Source organism: Aulonocara stuartgranti (assembly GCF_965226115.1).
Source record: "Aulonocara stuartgranti genome assembly, chromosome: 18".
In the NCBI taxonomy this organism is placed as follows: Eukaryota; Metazoa; Chordata; class Actinopteri; order Cichliformes; family Cichlidae; genus Aulonocara; species Aulonocara stuartgranti.
Genome location: NC_138954.1, coordinates 7,753,654 through 7,772,697, shown reverse-complemented (window position 1 = coordinate 7,772,697; position 19,044 = coordinate 7,753,654). Strand labels below are relative to the sequence as shown.

At 39.7% G+C, this 19,044-nt stretch overlaps 1 long non-coding RNA gene across 1 annotated transcript; it reads left to right on the top strand.

Annotated features, from left to right (window-relative positions):
* Positions 1–10,949: 10,949 nt before the first annotated feature.
* LOC309694773 lies at positions 10,950–14,471 on the top strand. Its single transcript, XR_014272956.1, has 3 exons — positions 10,950–11,040; positions 11,323–11,469; positions 14,057–14,471. It is a non-coding gene; the product is annotated as an uncharacterized lncRNA (long non-coding RNA).
* The last annotated feature ends 4,573 nt before the right edge of the window (positions 14,472–19,044 follow it).

Below are 19,044 nucleotides of genomic sequence, written 5' to 3'. Positions count from 1 at the left end.
GTCAGATTCTGATGTAACTGTTGTCAAAGCTGTCAAACATTGCTAGAAGGTACCATGCTGCTCTGCATGGAAGTCAGCATCAGTGGACTGAACCAAAGCTGCTGCCTGAACTCTTGATTTGATTGCCTAATTGTTTTTAGTCTGTGAGGAGAATATTTATGCTGTTGTTTGTTTTTAAAGTAACTGTATGTATGGCTTGCAGCTTCTTCTTTTTTTTCTTTTTTTTTTCCTTTATGCTAAAATTTGTTTTAAAAAGTTGTATTTTGTTTTTTGTTTTTTAAGGAAATTGTTTTTCTCAAAGATATTCAGTCAGTGATGTAGGTCCAATTTTAAATATCATGGTATCTTTATAAAGTAAAGCCTTGATTGTTTTTGTTTTGTTTTTAAAGAACAAAATTAGCACCGTCCTACAAAAGCAAAAAAATCTTAGTTAAACTAAATTTATTCATGATTACCCAACACTTGAAGCTGTTGAGATTTATTTGCTTGTTGTTGTTGTTTATTTCACCACTGATGCAGTAATAAAGCCTCTGCAGTCTGCATATAAATAAGCTCTCAAGGCACTAGACAATTGCTATCATATAGGTATGTTTTCTTTGTTTGTTGTACCACCTCCATAATTTATTTAACAAATGGTGGGACATTTTTCTAGATGCAAAAAAAGAGTGGAAACTGTCCCAAGGGGGAAACCTGTTCACCATCCTTTCACTAAATATACAAACCAGTGAGTCTTACTCATCCCTTACAAATGTGGTTAAAAAGATACTTGCTACCTTTCAAAACGGCTTTAAATATCTAGGCATAAATAGAGATCTGCATAATCTCTATGAAGAAAATTTCTGTGAGTTACTTGAAAAGGTCAAATCAGACTTAAAGAAATGGAAGCCACTTCATTTATCGTTGGCAGGGAGGGTAAACTGTATAAAAAAAAAAAAAAATTAATATACACCCCACGTTTCTTTATCCTTTTCAGTGTATCCCACTTTACCTTCCAAAATTATTTTCTTTAAATCTATTGATAAAGCTCTGATCTCATTTGTATGGGATGGGGGAAAAAACCTAGAATACGCCTGGCTCTGTTACAGAGGCCTAAAAACCTATTGGGCCTCAAATGTTCAAAGAAATCATGCTGGCTCAATACCCCTGATGAAGACGGGTGCCAAATTGAAGCGGCGTCTTGCATCGCCACCTTTCTCAGAGCCTTGGTCACCTCCAGCCTTCCAATTTCCTCACGGCAGCACACCACCAGTCCAGACCCAAGGTCAACCCACCCCTGCTCCAAGGCAAGACTGGCCAAAATATTTCCAAACATAGATGCAAGTTGTGAGAGATGTAGAAATCCCTCTGCAGATTTAACACAAATGTTTTGGTCATGTCCAACTTTAAAAGCCTACTGGTCAACAATTTTCAAAACATTGTCCGAAACATTGAATGTTGAGCTTCAACCCAATGCAGGTATGGGTATATTTGGTGTCGCAGATAGTGGACATAGAACATTAAGGAAGAGTCATAAAAACATAATCGCTTTCACTACACTGCTTGCACGCAGAAGGATATTGTTGCATTGGAAGTCAAAAAAGCCACCCAAAGCGGCTTTGTGGTTTAGTGACCTGACACAATTTATACAGTTGGAAAAGATAAAGTACGCTGTCAAGGGGTCGAAGGAGAGATTCTTTGCTGTTTGGGATACATTGCTAAAACATTTAGAGAAAATTAAAACCATACCCACCTGAAAGAGGCTTGACAACTGCCGTAAATCCTTTTTTGTGTGTGATTGGGATTAATTTTGTGCAAACTATACCCCTTTTAAGTGCACATCTTCAAATATGGTGAATTTGTACCTCATTTAAATTCAAAATTAAACAAAGATACTTGCTATTTTACCCATGAGGAAGGAACAGAGGGATAGCTTTAGCCATTTAGCTTATATTTTACAATTACAGCGATCTTGATTCATTTGCATATCTCTGAAGAATAAACAAACAACTTCTGAATATGTAATGTGTTTACAAATTTTATCGGGTCTCATCAGTGACTTCCATAAAGTCACTCAGAATAGGAAGACTTTAAATTGAACAGTCAAAGTCAAAACAACAGATGCAATAACATCTTTTTACTTTTTACTCCAGTTTGACTAACAAGACAGCTTTAAACCAAGGATGTCAACCTGATTTTGCATCAAGGGCTAGATACTTTGATCTTAAGTGGGCCAGATTGGTGAAATTCCCCTTTCTGTCAGTGTAAAGAAGTTTAACATCACATTCACTCCCTGAGATGTCTTAATATGAGAAGTAGTGCAATTTCAACTAGACGTCTCAGTTTTCCTACATGATACAGAAATGCTGCAGCAGCAAATGAAAGAAATCTGTCAGCACAACTTAAATTGTAAACAATAGTTATTTCCTCAAGGATTAATAAAGTATTCTGAAAATTATGGCAAAAATTCTGGTATAGCTTGTTGTTCAGACTGTCCCGTATTTATGAAACAAAGTTTTGTTAATTTACAAAAAACTGTCTTAACATTTTTATATATATATATATATATATATATATATATATATATATATATATATATATATATATATAATATATTTTAGCTTTAGCAGCTAGATCTGGTAGGCTTCACCACTACTTTACTGAACTGGCCTTCCTGAATATATTTGTTGTTGCTATAATTATAATATGGCTGACTTTGCTCCAAACTGTAGGTAATTTAGCACTAATTAGCATCTGCATTGCATACACACACACACAGTGTACAGTATGGCTGCACCTTGCTCGCACAGCTTGTAGGCATTAACTTCTTTCTTTTCTTTCACTTTTTCATCCAGATATTTTGTTCAGGTTCCAAAGAATCCAGAGGACTATGGCCATTATGTTGTGGGTTTCAACAAACCAGCAGGTGGTTATGTCAATATTTTATTCAAACGACCTGGTTAACAAAACAGAAGCAGATAATTTTAGACATTTATCTGATGTGACAACAAGGTTTGCACCAGGGATATACACTCAAATTGAAGTGGCATTTTTCTGGTTCTGTGTGAAAGCAGCAAACACAGCACACCTCAGGTTTGTAATTGTTTTTGCTTTCCGTATCAAGTTCCACAGAAGACATTAAATTCCTGTTCTGACTGATATGTACTTCTCAGCTCAGCTTCATGTGTAAAATCAGCAGAATTCCCTCTTAGGGAATTTGCGAGAAAATGTCAGCTTTTTAGAGTAGATCCTGTTTTATTCACATTTAGTGTCACGAGCCCTGAGAGATTCTCTGCAGTGCTGGTTCCTTTTTATTGCTAAATAATTAATAATACCTGCTGGTTTTACTACAAACGTAATTTGATTGTTGTTTGTGCCTGTCTTTGCTCCGCACCACACAATCATGTGTTTGGGATTGTTTTTGTTTGAAAGGTGCAGGAGATCTGTGGGGACTCACCTGGTAAGGAAATAACAAACTGGCTTTGCTGTGGGCTTTCATGTTCAGTCACAGTTCTTCTAAATACACACCTGCCTGTTACAGCCACCTCCACCACTTTGTCTGCTCATTGAACAGGCCTTCTGTGATTTGACTGTTGTTTTCAGACCCAGTCTTGGGGGCTTTGATAAGAATTGGCACAGCTCAACGCTCCACGGGGCTTTCGCAGCTCCAAGAAACAATTTGATATGAACAGAAAAATGGCTGCAAGATCAAAAATGCAGGGATGGCTTTCTAGAAAGTATAGAAGACTGGGAAACTTCTGCAGAGGTGCAACAAAATCCACACCCCTTGGGTTTTGCAAAACAAAACAGAGCAGACCATCCTCATTAGAAGCAGATACCTGCTGGGTTTCTGTGGTTGTCTTGAAGCTCGATGGCAGTGTGACTTTGAAAAAGCAGGCAGCTCCTTTTATTTATCGGGGAGATTTTTACCGATGCTGGCGTGGCCCATTAGGCAACATCAGCAGGTGCGCCTTTAAACAGCTGCTTCTCGAATGGACTCCTGGAAGCCTGCATCATGATGCAGATGGCAAACCAATCCGGCCACATGCAGCACACATCTGAGGCTCAGGGAGAGTGAGCTATGTCACCATCACCTGCTATCACTCCTTTGTATAAAAATGATCTAAGGTTGAGTAGAGTTAAGTTGGTTTAATCATGTGTGAAATTTGAAATCTCTCTATGTGCAGCTTGGAAGCAGTGGAAACATCAGCATTGAGGTCAGGCTATAGAAAGCGGCATTCACATCAGTCACATCATGCACTTTTGGTGAAGTTGTTAACAGACAGATTAGCTTTTTTCTCTCTGGGTAATCTCCATAAATAGAGATCTGCATTTGAGCACACAGAATCTAAAGGCAAGCAAAAGATTTAACTCTCTGGTTTCCATTTTATCAGGGACCAAGCAGCCAAGAACATACAGACACAGGTGAAATCTTTAAAAAATGGGTTTTATTATACCCCAAAAAGGACAAAATCATTACAAAAATTCAAAACGACAAAAACAACGTATATTAAGAACAAAATTGGCCCATAAAGGAGGTCAACTTAAAAAATTTCTACTCAAAAGCCACTTAACAAAACATAACTCAACAAACCGAACTTCCCAAATGAGAAACAGCCCCAGTTATAAAGCAATGAATAAACTATTGTATACACCAAAGGTGAAAACCACAGAGATACCAGCTAACCATAATTCAAGAAGAACCCCCTGCATGATCACAATAGATGGATCAGTCCATTTTATTGGCTTCTACATTTAAACCAGCTCCACCCTCAGCCTCCTCTTTCACCCAAACCAGGAAGGACTGGAGCGGCAGCCAGGTAAGTCAAAAAGAACAGAAAATAATTAATATACCATATATACATATTACCATAAAAAAACTTATTTCAATGCCATCATTTGGACTATAGCTGTAGCTGTCATGTATTACAAACCAACTCAAAATTTAGAATTGATGAACTTTGAAGCTTTACAGCACAATGTAAAAATAAGACAAAAAGGTAAACATGAGTATTTCAGTTGTGTGGTTGCATGCAGCCATCACACATTCGTCCAAGTAGTATTAATCCATCCCATCTGAATCATCTGTGGGTATATATACTGCAGGTAAACTGTCTCCATGGAGATCACAGAAGGGCACACAGGCTGAATAGCAATCGCAAAACCATCGACTATCCACTCAAGAGCATTTTGGTTTTTGTTACTTATTGTATTGTAAATTTACCTGTATTCAAAACAGGACTTTAAAACTCCACTCAGAGCAAGATGTTTTGGACCGGATGTCGTGTGTATAGTAGAAAGAAAAATGCTGGTTATTTAAAGGCTGCCTGGCTCTTCAAAGAACATCTTTCTTTTGAGGATGATTCTTCAAGAAGTTTATATGTATATGAAAGGTTCTTTATGTGTATTAATTATTTGGTTGCTTTTAATGGTTGAGTGGATTAAGAGTGGAGCTGGAAACAGACTGGACAGGTTGTAGTGAAGACAAAGCTGAGCATTAAAGTGAAGCTGCTGATTTACTGGTTGATTAACTCTTCACCTGTGGCCACAAACTTTGGTTGGTAACTGAAACAATAAGATCATGGATACAGTTAGAAAGGATGAAGACCTCAGTCATTCATGAGCTGCTCCTCCACATTGATGTGGGAGCTCTCAGTAACTGCACAGAAGTGCTGTAGAGAGGGATTTTGAGGCATCTGTGCCTTTCTTTCAATGGATGGACACAGAAATGCACAAATTCATTTGACTTTATGCAGTGAAAATTACCAAAATGTTTCATACTGGAAGCCCCTAAAAACTAGCCAATAACCCTAGATGCCAAGTCGTCAGACAATTATCGGTTCCCTGATCTGTGAGAGTAGTTCCTATCGTGCCAAGGACTATAGGAGAGCAGTGAGAGTGGAACAGAACTATAAATTTAGAGGTTGGACAGCCAAACAATGAGCTACAACTTACGATAAAGCTCTGTGAAGCAAAGACGAGCCTCAGATTTAGATGATAAGTCATTGTAGGGTTGTCACTAACAGATACTTCTTTATTCATTTCATTGCATCTTTAACTATAGACTGTTGGTTTTAGCCACTTTTTACCAAATATTTATGCCGCACAAGTCATTCCGCTTTCATGATTCAGTTTAAATTCTAGTTATACAAAGTGAATAATGGACAAATACGCTATGATCCATTGACCATTATGTCAAACGGTAGCACATTCCAAATAGTTTATCAGTAAACAGTGCAAATTAATGTGTCGAACTCTTTATAGTTCATAAAAACCAGAATCGCTGAACATTTAAGATGTGACTGGAATTTTATTCTTCGTGCCCTCAACGCCTGGTCGGTCTCCTCACCACATACCTGCATCTCATTTGTCATCAGCCTTATTTTCCAATAAATGCTACCCTGCTCACATTTATAAACTTCTCCAACTTCCTTTGATTTATATTTTTCTGTCCTCTTTTTGTCTTGCCAGCCTGAAATCTGCGACCCCTTCACTGTATCTTAGATACCTGCCTGCTTTAGTTCCTTTCTTCTTTCTATATCTGGCTGCCTTTCACATAATGACTGCCTTTTATTTTTGCTCAAGTAAGCACTGTTTCCTCCCCTCTCACGCTTCATGCAGCAAACACATTTTTTTTAAAAGACACACTTGGAGTTACTTTAGCGATGCTGATTGAACCTGAAAAATAGAAATGCCTCCTACACTTTTCTTCTGTTGCTGTGTGCTCATACAGCGAACAATATTATTCTTCAGTATAGGTTGAAAATTACTCACCATGCATTTCTATTATGAACTGGCAAACATTTAGAAAGTGTCTTTTATGTATTGAGTCACACACTGTCTCAATTTGGGTACTTCTGTGAGCACACAATGTGCAGTACTTACTGGCGTGATACATGTTTGACAGAACTGTGTTGTCTCAAACTGAACATGCAATGACAGCTGTACCATTTTGACCATGATTTACACCTTTTGCAAACATTTACAGCTTGTCAGGCCTTTTGCATGTATAACACATATATAACACTGTTTTATGTTATGAATGGCAAATTAACATACACAAACATGAGGTAATACCAAACTACTGTAATTTCAGTGTGCCCAAGAACTGCTGCTGTGAGCTAGCATAGACGGTACAAAAAATCTGAAAAGTGAAGACAAGAAACAGGCACTAGGGGGTGAGGTGAAGTCCACGGTAGAATTACCCCTCAGCTTCTTCACGTTTAGTAAATGTTGATAAGGTTGCATCACTTTGCATGTGTATATGCCTACAGAGCACCTACTGAAAACATGTTTCTTTGCAGTCCTCCAAAATCCAGACTTCTCATTCCTTGAGGTGAATGACGCTGTGTGCTGGTCCAATGAAGATTAAGTTTCGAAATTTCAGGAGCAGGACCACGCCTACAAACATGCTCCTTCTGGTTTTCATCTATATGGGTTCCCCCAGTGCTACAAACTGTTCATTCTCATTTACGTGCCCCACCCTCCCCCACCCCTTTCAATTCTTTAACTTCTTCACTTCTATTTAGTACGTAGGGAGCTGCCAGGCCCGGGAGCTGCCGCCAGTCCCCTTCGAGGCCTTCCCCAAACCGCAGCTCAATTCATGCCCAAGCCATTCACCTTTACCTACAAAAACGCTGTCAAACCTAAATGAGGACGTAGGCCCAGCTAGAAATGCCAGTTAGTTGCCATATGCCTCGCTTCTGTCAGTCTGCCCCAGGGCAGCTGTGGCTACAACTGTGGCTTGCCTCCACCAGTGTGTGAATGTGAGAGTGAAATATAGCGCTTTTCGGGGCCCTCAAAGCGCTGTACAATTCCACTATTCAAAATGCAATTAAGTGATCCAGAACAGGGAAGCGACAGTTGGGTTCACCAGAAATGGGAGCAGCACAAAAAAAACTCAAACATTAACAAAAAGCTACTTTCAGCTGCTCCTTTATTCACAAGAAGTTTCTACAGCAGGTAACTCTGCATATTTGGCAGATTGTCACACCAGATGTCCCTCCTAATGCAACCCACAAGGAATCTGTAACTCCATGTAGGATCAAACCAGGAATCTTTTACTTGTTAGGCAAATCTATAAATCCTTATACAATGGAGCAGCTATCAAAGATTTACAAAATACAGTAAGAAAAGTACACACAGTAACGGACTTGAACAGTTTTCACTGTTTTTAACACTCCATTTCACTCTGTATGTTATAGTTTTACTCTTCTCCACAGCTGGCTGACAGACCAACAACAGCACAAGTCAGAGACAGCCACAGGCTGATTGTACCACGTATACAACCCCAGTCTGACAACAGATGCTCTCTTCAGGTAGACGGACCCCACTGCCGCAAGATTGCCAACCACCACTAAACCATGATTTCCCCTTCACTCTGCAAACCCTAATGACTTTACAGGCTCAATCAGTAGTTTCACTTTTTTTGAAGAAAACTGTTTCAAAACAGGAAGATGGCAAAAACATTGACATCACTGTTTGCATAATCTAAGACAGCTTAAGCTTTGCTATCTGTGCAGACCATCATTCCTCCTACCAACTGAAAACTGGTTGGCTACCTTGTCCTCTGTTCAGTCAATATGCCATTAAGTATATTGATTATTAGACCATTAAGCATCCACAGCTTTTCATACTCAACTTTTTAACTGTTAGGCCACCATCTGGGTTCTCATATACTGGTTTTCCCCAAATATGGTATGCAGTGTTTTATGTAGTACAGCTAGCAGAAGTTAGTCTGCTAACTAGTTAGAAACTCATTACAGAATCTGTGGGCAGAAAATCACTGGTGAAATTCTCCCGTGGTTTCAGCTTTGGGTCCTGTAGTGTTCTGGTGCTGTCCAATGCATCACCGTACCTGATCTTAGATTTCCTCCAACAGCTGAGTTCTCCCAGATGCATGTAGCCATGCGTGTTAGTGTGAACACACAAGATAGCAACAAAGTAGCAAGCGGAAGTGCACAATTTGAGGCAAAACAAGGATGTTGACTTTGAACTATGTCTTCAATGTAAAGGTGAGCATTATATGGTTAATGTGGTTCCCATACTGTATGTGCACACAACCCTACTGAGCATATCACCACTACTAACACCATACCAGGAAGCTGTCTTGTACACACATGCGTGCAGAGTGTGGCTGCAGTCATATCATCCTGTCTACAGCTGTATTTTTCATCCGTGGTTTAATCTCTGCCTCCTCTGATCTATAAAAACCAGTGAAGCCACCAGAGCAGATGGCAGAGATCTGGCTGTACATATTTTATAATCACATTCAGCAGGAATACCGGCCGCCTGACACCAAATAACTTTCTCTGCTCAAATGAAAAGTGTCACATATTTAACACCTAGCCAGACTCTACTTTCACCGCACGTACAGACCGCTAATTAGAGGAATTAAATTCACACATGGCTGAAAGAAAACATGTGCAGCTATAATGAGATCTGACCCATATTCGTTTCAGCATCATTTGGTTGTTTATTCCCACTGGCCACTCCTGGAGATGGCAGCTCTTTTCATTACCTGTATATTAGATGTGAACCAGCCTGCTTGTTTATAGAAGCCACTTAAATCTGACACCGACTCAGACCGAGCCCTTCCAGCTCTTCGCCTTCATTTACTTCTTAAGGTCCGGCAAGCTGTAACGACGTCAGCTTATGTGCTGCAGACGGCCCTCGTTCTCTCAGGATGATTTCATTATATTTATTGTAACACATTGCTCCAGTTTGACCTCTGCACGACATGTCCATTAAATTTTAAGCCTGCTCTGGATCACCCCACCTACACCTACCTTAAACGAATGCTTCTGCAGAAAAGGATATTCCATTGCCACAAACCTCTTTTCAATTAAATATATGCTGCTACTGAGTAGTTTATAAATGGCTTGTTACTTATGATCAACTGAGAGATGCCAGCAAAAACAGAGATAACATGCTAATCTATGATATCACATGCCACAATTGCAGTTTGACCTGCAAATGGCATATAGATTCTTTCTGGATATACTTTTCACAGGTATATGCCACACTGTACAACAAACTGGCAACAGTTACCATGGATCTAGCCACTGAGTCTAAAAAGTGAAGCCCATGCATGTGGAAGTGTCTTAAACCTGCAGTTTTTTGTAATGGCTAGCAATGACTGGCTCCCCTGACTTCAAATTATATAGAAGTCTTACTTCTCCCTTGATTTATTACTTTACCAAGTATTTTTCTGATGAGCGTATGTAGAGTCTCAAATGCTAGGTTCGAGTTATATTCAACACATTATATCCATGTTGTAAATTATGGTTGACAAGTTTTTGTACACAGATGTTCTCAGGTTCTACCCTCCACTTTTTGGTAAAAACCAGTATCAAACCAACATGTTACTTCTTGGTGGTTACGTTCATGTTTTATATACAGTTCCTGGTATAACTGCTGTTTCATTTCCTCTGCATGTACTATTTTTGAGTAATTTAATTACAAATATTTGACCCAATTACACTTTGTTCCAGACTGAAGTGAGAAAGACACCACATGCATTATACTGCCAAAAGTTTAGTGTAGTGTGAAGGACTCTTCAACACCAAACTTTCTCATCCACGTCTTTATGCACCTTGCTTTGCAAAAAAGGTTGGGGACCGCTGCCTTAGACTACCCATTCTTTCACAAATGTTTGGATGCCTAGGTGCTTGATATTCATACACCCATTCAAGTGATTGGAACATCTTCATTCAGTAATTTGGATGGATGAGTGAATAATTTTGGCAATATAGTACATGAGAACCATCATTTTAAATCTTTAAATGAACATGAGGATGAGGTTGCCATTTAAAGAGCCTCCTTAAAAAGCCCTTTAATGCCCATTTTCCTTAGCATTTCAATGGGAACCATACAAGACCGTCTCCCACACAGGGCTTAAAGCAGCAGAGCAGTTAAAGTCTATCAAACAGTGTATAAAGCCACCGTTATGTCCTTACAGGCTGCTTAAATCCTCAGTCAGAAGCCTCTGTGTTTGTCCACACTGTCAGCTAGACGGCCTGATGAAAGGCAGTCGCTCTGCGGCCGGTCCGTCTGTGCTTTCAGGTGAGAAGGTTTCATTATATTGATTTCCCAGGAGGCTCACCTCTACTCAGTTCTCTCCTTGTTGGGTCATTTCTGCTCAGTTTCTGAGACCTTCTCATTATTCTGCAGCCCAATACCCAAACGTATGGATCAACGAGTGATTCTGTGCCTCGATACATGCTGTTATTTTTTTCTGTTCTAACACCCACACTATCATTTACTTTCATATTCCTCATTGCTGTAAAACCAGCAGCAGCCATTAATCATGAGTCTGAATGCTCACATTGCTTGTTTCTCATTCAGCCCGCAGGCTGTCGTGGATGCCGCCTTCCCAGAAGGCCGCTGGCTAGCAGCTTGTTACTGTGTCAACTAACTGACCACCCACGACTCTGCCTGCATGCCTTGGCCTGGCCCCAGAGGCTCATGGGTAATCTGTCATCCAGTGTGTGTGTGAGTAAACAGAAGAATATTAATCTTATGTTTGCCAAGACCTCAAATCCACTCCCACTCAGCCTTAATTAACTGTTTCACAGTAATTCAGGGAGCTGATCTAATTATTTCACTATCTGGCCAAAATGGTTATAAAAAAGTTCTTTCCAGGTCTGACGCATTCAGGATTCAAGGAGGAAGTGATGATGCTAAAACCTTAAAGGATTGTTACAAACTGGAATAGTGTGTTATGTTTGGTTGGGGGTTTTTTTTGGCCTAGTCTTGACATCTCTAGTCTGCTTCATGTCTTGACTTTTGAAGCCCACATTACATTTCAAGAGAAAATGTAATCACTGCTTTCCAGTCTCATGATCTCCGTGTTTACTCCAGCAGCTGTGGGCACAAATGAATCCGTGCAGCTTGAAGTAATCCTCATCAATTCAGCACAGTGTTTTCTCGGCAAGCATACTGCCAGTGCAGAATGTCGTGATTAGGGTGGACTAGACAGATATTAACATGACAATGAGCCAGTTCTTTGGTCAAGAGTAACACTTTATAAGGTGCAGAACAAGTATGCAAACACAGACTTCGAGCTGTTTAAGGCTGATTATAAGCTGAGGCTGCAGTTTGCTACAGCATGAAGTAACAGGAACAGACTGACCCTTTAGCTTTGGTTCACTACAGCTCAAAACACTTTCGCAGAGATCTAGGTCGGGGTGGGCTAGCTGATGAAGCTAAAGTAAGTGAAGGGCCACATTCTGGCAAACTGAATTATAACATGACACACGTAGCGCTCATTTACATTAAACTCCATAAATATATTAGACACAGTGTTAGCATTTGCCAGCTAACAAGGCTTAAGTCTTTCTATTGTGGTTATGTTTTGACAAAAACACTGCGGTCTAGTTTAATACAGTATTCAACCATAGCAAACAATTTTACTTGATGATTCTTAGACTGAATCCTGACTGGAAGCGTAGGATAGCAAAGGGAGTGAAAAAGCATCAAATTAAAAAGGTGGGGACACCAAAAGCACAGGCAGCAGCAAAGTGGACAGTGTCCATTGTTTTTAATGCTTGGTTCCATTTCAGCTCAGTGCATTTCTGCACTTCTCCACAGCTGCTTCAAGGTCACTAGCAAGAGTAGCCCACATACTGGTGTTTGTGACAGTAAAGCCTGGTGGGAATAAACAACTACAACATGTAGACCACGGCCCACAGTGCTGTCCATAGGCTCTACATAGGACCAACTCACAACTATGTTTAAGCCGAGACCTCAGAGGGTTGGCAAAAGTGATTTTGGTGCTTATTTAATGGAGATGGAAGTCTGACTGTGAACTATAGCATCTACGGGCTTTTATAAATGTGGTGCTTTTTTCCTCTTAAAAGAAAATATCACTCAGTAACTTATTTATATGTAACTGGTAAAAGAATAAGAGTAAATGTCCCCAAACCTGATTTTTGGGGGGCAGGGCTGTCTGCAGGTAGAAAACTTATCAAATGGGCTGATTTTATTACCTTTGAACAAAGTCGGTCCAGCATTTCCAGCAGTTAGACTCAGATAATCAGCAGTTTGATCTTTTTTTCTCTCTCTGTAAGAAATTGAAGCATATTTCCTAAATCTCATCATCTCCAGATGTAACATAATCTTTTTTAATTATCAGTTTTCCTCCCACTCCTTCCCATCAGCCCACTCACTGGCAAATTGGACAGTAAGTCGACATGCATTAAGAAGCGCGTTATTTACATTTGCAGGTTTTGTGATAAATATCTAACTGTATGATTGTGGTAAAGAGTACTCATTGGGCTTGTACGTTATCCTAAATACATTAAATATACAAATGAATATTAATTATTGTACTTTATTTATTATAACTTACTGTGGACCTTCTATAATTTGATTAATATGTTATGGAAAAGTTTTCAGATCTTCAGATGACCTTTCTTTGTACTTCATATATTTTATTTCCCATACAGCACAACCTTATTGTTTTTTAACAGGCAGAACAATGTTCAGACAGGAGCTTTGCAAGTTAAATTCTCTATCTTATATTAGCATAACACATATACAGTACAGCGCTGCTTTGTTCGCCTTAAGCGAAAGCTGATTATAATTAGTGAATTAAATTAGTGTCGACTGCAGAAAAAAGTAAAGGAAGAAGATAAAAAGCTTATTATTTGTTTGAGCGTGGGAGTCTGTGTGTGTGAGTGTTTGACCTTGAGCTTGTGTGAATGTTTATTTCCATCACAGTATATCCATTTTTTATAGAAAGCCCAACAAAACCTCTGAGACCTGCACGCTGCCTTCTCTAACTTGTGCTCACTGTTCTTCTGCTCAAAGCCGATGGAAAAATCCAAATGGTGAATTCAGAGGGATGCATTGCTAATCTGATTGTTCTGACCTCGCTGCTCTTTGCTAACCTGTAATGGAGGAACGCCACACTCACAAAGACCATGAAAGAGAAATTAGACTCGCAGACTGGAAGCATTTTAGCTCCACAATCTGCATAATGAACTTTAAGCTGCTGATCCCCGCCTGCGTCTTTCTTTCTGCCTCACTTTCTTTCTATTTTTTTTTTTCCTTTTTCTTTCTCTGTCTCCCATAACAGGCTGCAGCCCGCTGATAGCAGACCTTCAGTCAGAGAGGATGGAGCTGTGATGTTTCTATCAGCAGACAAGCGAATGAACGAACTTCCAGCTGAGCCTCTGAAGCCACGTCAGCTGCCTCCCTCCTCTTCCTCCTGACCCTATCCTCTGTCAGCCCTTTCTTTTGTCTCACATTATCCCCCCGTGCCACTCTGACTCTTTTCTTCTCTTTCGTAAATGGTTAAAGTCACTCCTAGAATATGTTATGTTCCTTTATCGTCTCCGTTGACGCTTTCATCACAGCTGTGAAACGTTTTCGTGTGAAAACAGCAGAGTCCCATTAATCATTTCAGTCGACTGTCCAGTTCTGGTATCAGTGTTTGAATGTTTGATGAGGTTTGGACTGCTGGAGGATGTTCGGGTGGAGTCCAGTGGGAGTCGGTCCAGCTGCTGCTGCTGTTCAACAGCCTGAAGCTGTTTGCCTGATCATTAGTTCGCCTGATGTTACTACTCAAACAGACCTTTTTTTTTTCTTTTTTCTTTTTTTTTTTTTACACCGTAGTTTGGAAAGATTAGAGCATATAAATACAGAATATGTATGAGAGACCCGAGGAGCAATGATTTCAACGGATGTAAGCCTTTAGAGTACCTCTGTTATTTTGTTACTTGCATATATGCTTATTTCCTTGAAATCATGCTAAGCTAAACATGGACTCCATCTGAAGTCCACTTGTTGTCATATTGATATGACTAATTACATTTTTCGCAGGCTTTGGTTGCGGCACATAAACAGGAAACTGTGTGGGGAGCAAAGGAAAAGTATTTGCAGAAAAGTGCCACACATCAGTTCAAATTGTGTTCAAACGGGGAACGTAAAATGTCATATACATTATTTTACAAAAATACACATTACATGTACTTTAGTCAAATCTTTCAGAGATGTCTGCTGGCTACCTGAAACATATTTAATAATTCTATAGGATGCTAAAAGTGACAACATAGAGGAAACTTAATGTCTTGTTTTGACAAATTGCAGTAATATATTCTCTTTTTTAAAAAATAAATAAAAAAGGTGATAGCAGGGCTTAGATTTCTCTGGCACTGTGATGAAATCTGATGGCAGATAGTTATGTGCATAGCAAATAGTCTTCCTCATTTTTTTCTAGCTGTCACATAACTAGAAAATGGCTGCAAATGCATGTATTAAGCCAGACCTCCCTTATGTCTTAGTCTGATGTATTTTAGACTAACATACAAAGTATATGTGAAAAATTTTATCTTTAAGATCCACTTAGTGAAATAAACTTGTATTACTAAAAATAAAAGCCCGTGTTGTATATTAACAACATTGTTTAAACGTTGTTAAGAAGCATAATAAACCTGCAAGCTTTTTAAATACGTGCTGTAATACATATGCAGTTATGCACACCATGTCTTATTTTTGTGACAGCGATTTAATTTAATGGGTGAACCCTCAAAAGGGTTAAGATGGTAGAAACATGGGCAAGAAGAAGTGCTGTGTGAGAAGGTGGACGTCACAGATGAAGGAAGAAAGAAAATTCACAGAGGAGGAGGGAGCTGTCAAGGTGAAGGAGGGTAACAGTTTTCCTTTTTCCTTTGTGCAGCTCCCCAGAGGCTCTCCATTTATCTCTCTTCCTCTCACCTGCTTCTCTCTGCCTCAAATAAGAGATTTCCTGGTGGTGTTTTTACCTCTCTGTTCTGTCCCAGTCATTTGGTATTTATTCGGAATCCAAAGAAACACTCGACAACTTTCTTTTTACCGTTAGTCTGGTTGTGTTACTGTGTCTGTTCTGTTAATGCTTCCTGCAGGCGTCTCTTTCTACTTTCCCAACTGTCCCTTCTGTTCTTTTCTGGCTCTTTTTCCTTTTTGTTGTCATCTCCTGCTTACATGTGATCCAACTACAGACACTGATCTCCAGAATTTAGTAAGATTACACCCGGAGCCAGATCCTTCCTTTCCTTTGTGCTTCTCTTTTTTTCTGCTGCACTCCTGCTGTGGATACGAAGTCAGAGACAGGCTGTCCTCAGTGGAGCAAACCTCCCCAGGTGTTATGACTCACCTGTCTGACACAACAGACACAAAAAGTTTTCAGACTCCACTAGCATGACCTTGTTATATCTGTTACAGCTTTACCTCAGTGCCCTCTATATTTCTATGTATATTATGTTGGGAAATACTGCAGCAGAAATCGTTTTAATCAGCCGTTTGTGGCAAAAGCTGCTTTGCATTTTCAATCCCTCTTTGCACAATCACATCCTAAAAAAAGTACAGTAGTGTTCTTAGTTTGTTGTGCAAAAGTTTGACTGCTTTAAAAACCAGTTATACATTTTATCTTTTTAAAAAATATTTTTATCGAAATCACATACGTATGATTTCTGGTTATTTTGTGTCTTCAGCTGTGAAACTTGCATGTATTTTGTATCATTTCGTGTCTGCTGCATTCCAGATTTTGTCCCATAATGGGTTTCACTTCACTTTGCATCTTCTTTTGGTTTTTATAGTATGCGTGACTTTTGTGGAAGTGTAAGTTTGCTTCAGCTGCTCATTTTCAGGCCCCTCTCCTCTACCAGGTTCCCCCTCTCAGCATCTGTCAGAGCTTATGCTTTAGATTTATGTAGTACAGCTGTGAGCTCTTTTAATGATGATCTCTAATTACTTTTACTGGTGAACTTCAGACTTCACTGACTTCAGATTTTCTACTACTTACCAACCTGTGTAGAGCTTTAGCACCTTTAAATTAACTGTTTTCATTTCAACGTTTCAGCTTGCCGCCCACCATTCTCTTTGTTGTCACGAAAGCTTCAGAAACACTGCACACAACCTGCTGAGCATCAAACGGCAGAGAGACAACAAGAGTAAACAACTGGGTGGAGATTAGAACAACTAGAGGAGATGTTGATTAAAAACTAACACGTTCGTCAAAGTAGCTAAAAACTAAATAAATGTGGGTGTTACTCCCAAGGTACAGCAAAGGTACCCAGTACATTCAAACAGTCTTTAACAAGCAAGGTTCTGTTTTCACTTTAAGAACATTTGCATCCTCCATGACCTGCATGCACTTAAAATGAGCACATAAGTAGAGAGAAACATGTGTTTTATGGCTTTCTGGGTTTAATTTTGTGTGTTTTTTGCTGTTACACAACTACTTTTTGAACAATAAACTTTCTCCAGGACTTGAACAGATCCCTAATGCAGACTGAGTTCAGTGGCTGGTGCTTCTGGCACTCAGAGAAGACTTCCTCGCTTCTGTAACGGAGATGTTGCAGTATGCTTAAAATGAGATAAACATTTAGCCATGATGTCCCCTAACTGCTCCTGTTGTGTTTGCCAAATGGAATCAGATGAGGAAACTTGTGTTTTCTAAATGCCACTAAGCTAAACGTCTCATCAGAGAACAATAAAACAGATTTCATATGCAAATAACACAGACACACGCTGCTAAAGCAAATTAACACTTCCACAAGGGTCATTTGTGCCTGGTCTCATCTCAGCTTAGGAACTTCAGATAAACTCTGCTGGTGATTTTGATGATTGTTACATCTTTTGTGGGATTTCTTGTGTGTGGAAAATACTAGTGAGTAAATGCAAAAATGCTTTAGGGTTGAAAATACACCACATTAGAGGATTCAAACAGCCCTTCTGGAAATGCAAACACAAACACAATCTGATTTGGACAGTCTGGGGACACGTGAATCACAACAATGAAGCATCCTGCAGAGACTCCTTTCTGCATCACCTGCACTGACACGGGTCAAAGGATGAGATTGTTTTGTGGTCACGCAGAGAAGAAAATAAAAACAGAGTTTGGAAACTTGAGGAGCCGCTCCACAGCCAACTGTCGGACACTAATTGGTTTTGCAGCCTGAGGTGGAAAACAGAACCACCGGTCCACTGGATCCACGGTTGCAGCAGCAGGTGATTGACAGTTTAGGGGTAAGAGCCGGAGCTCAAAGTGAAGCAGGAAGCCGGGCAAAGTGTTAGAAGGGTGGCAGGGTGTGTGCAGGGGTCTGAGGCTAGCGGTGTAGGATGATGCTGAGTATTTGATTAAGGCTGGAAGTGGGCCAGAGGGCTGAGTCTGGAGCCATTACAGGGCTATGATGAGCAATGGAGTCAAAACCTCATTCTATCAGTTCAGAAAAATTTGTATTTAAAGTGGACGTATTTTCATAGTGTTACTGTGGTGGATGCTCAAATTATGAGGTCCACACAAGTACAATTAAGCAGTTTCTGTCATGTTTTTTCTGCTCCTAGCTTTGCATGATGTCAGAGCTCTGCATGAATACAATTTTAGGCACGCTTCTCTTGCTGTGAGCATTTTAGCCCCACCCACCTGCAGTTGATACCCTCAGTCTGAACGCTACCCCAACAGAGGTCGATTATCTTGTTAATAATTTTACCTCCTGACCACGTACGACTCTGGATACTGTAGCTCCTGTGAAAACTAAGGTCTCTAATCAGAAGTACCTGACTCCGTGGTATAATTCTCAAACACGTAGCCTAAAGCAGATGACTCGTAAGCTGGAGAGGAAATGGCGTGTCACAAATTTAGAGGATCATCATTCAGCCTGGAGAAATAGTTTGCTGCTTTATAAGAAAGCCCTCCGCAAAGCCAGAACATCTTACTATTCATCACTGATTGAAGAAAAGAAGAACAACCCCAGGTTTCTCTTCAGCACTGTAGCCAGGCTGACAAAAAGTCAGAGCTCTTTTGAGCCAACCATCCCTTTAACGTTAACTAGTAATGACTTCATGAACTTCTTCACAAATAACATTTTTATCATTAGAAAAAAAATTACCAAAAATCATCCCACAGATGTAATATTATCTACAGCTACTCTTAGTACCATTGATGTTAAGTTAGACTCTTTTTCTCCAATTGATCTTTCTGAGTTAACTTCAATAATTACTTCCTCCAAACCATCAACGTGTCTTTTAGACCCCATTCCTACAAAACTGCTCAAAGAAGTCCTTAATTAATTCTTCGATCTT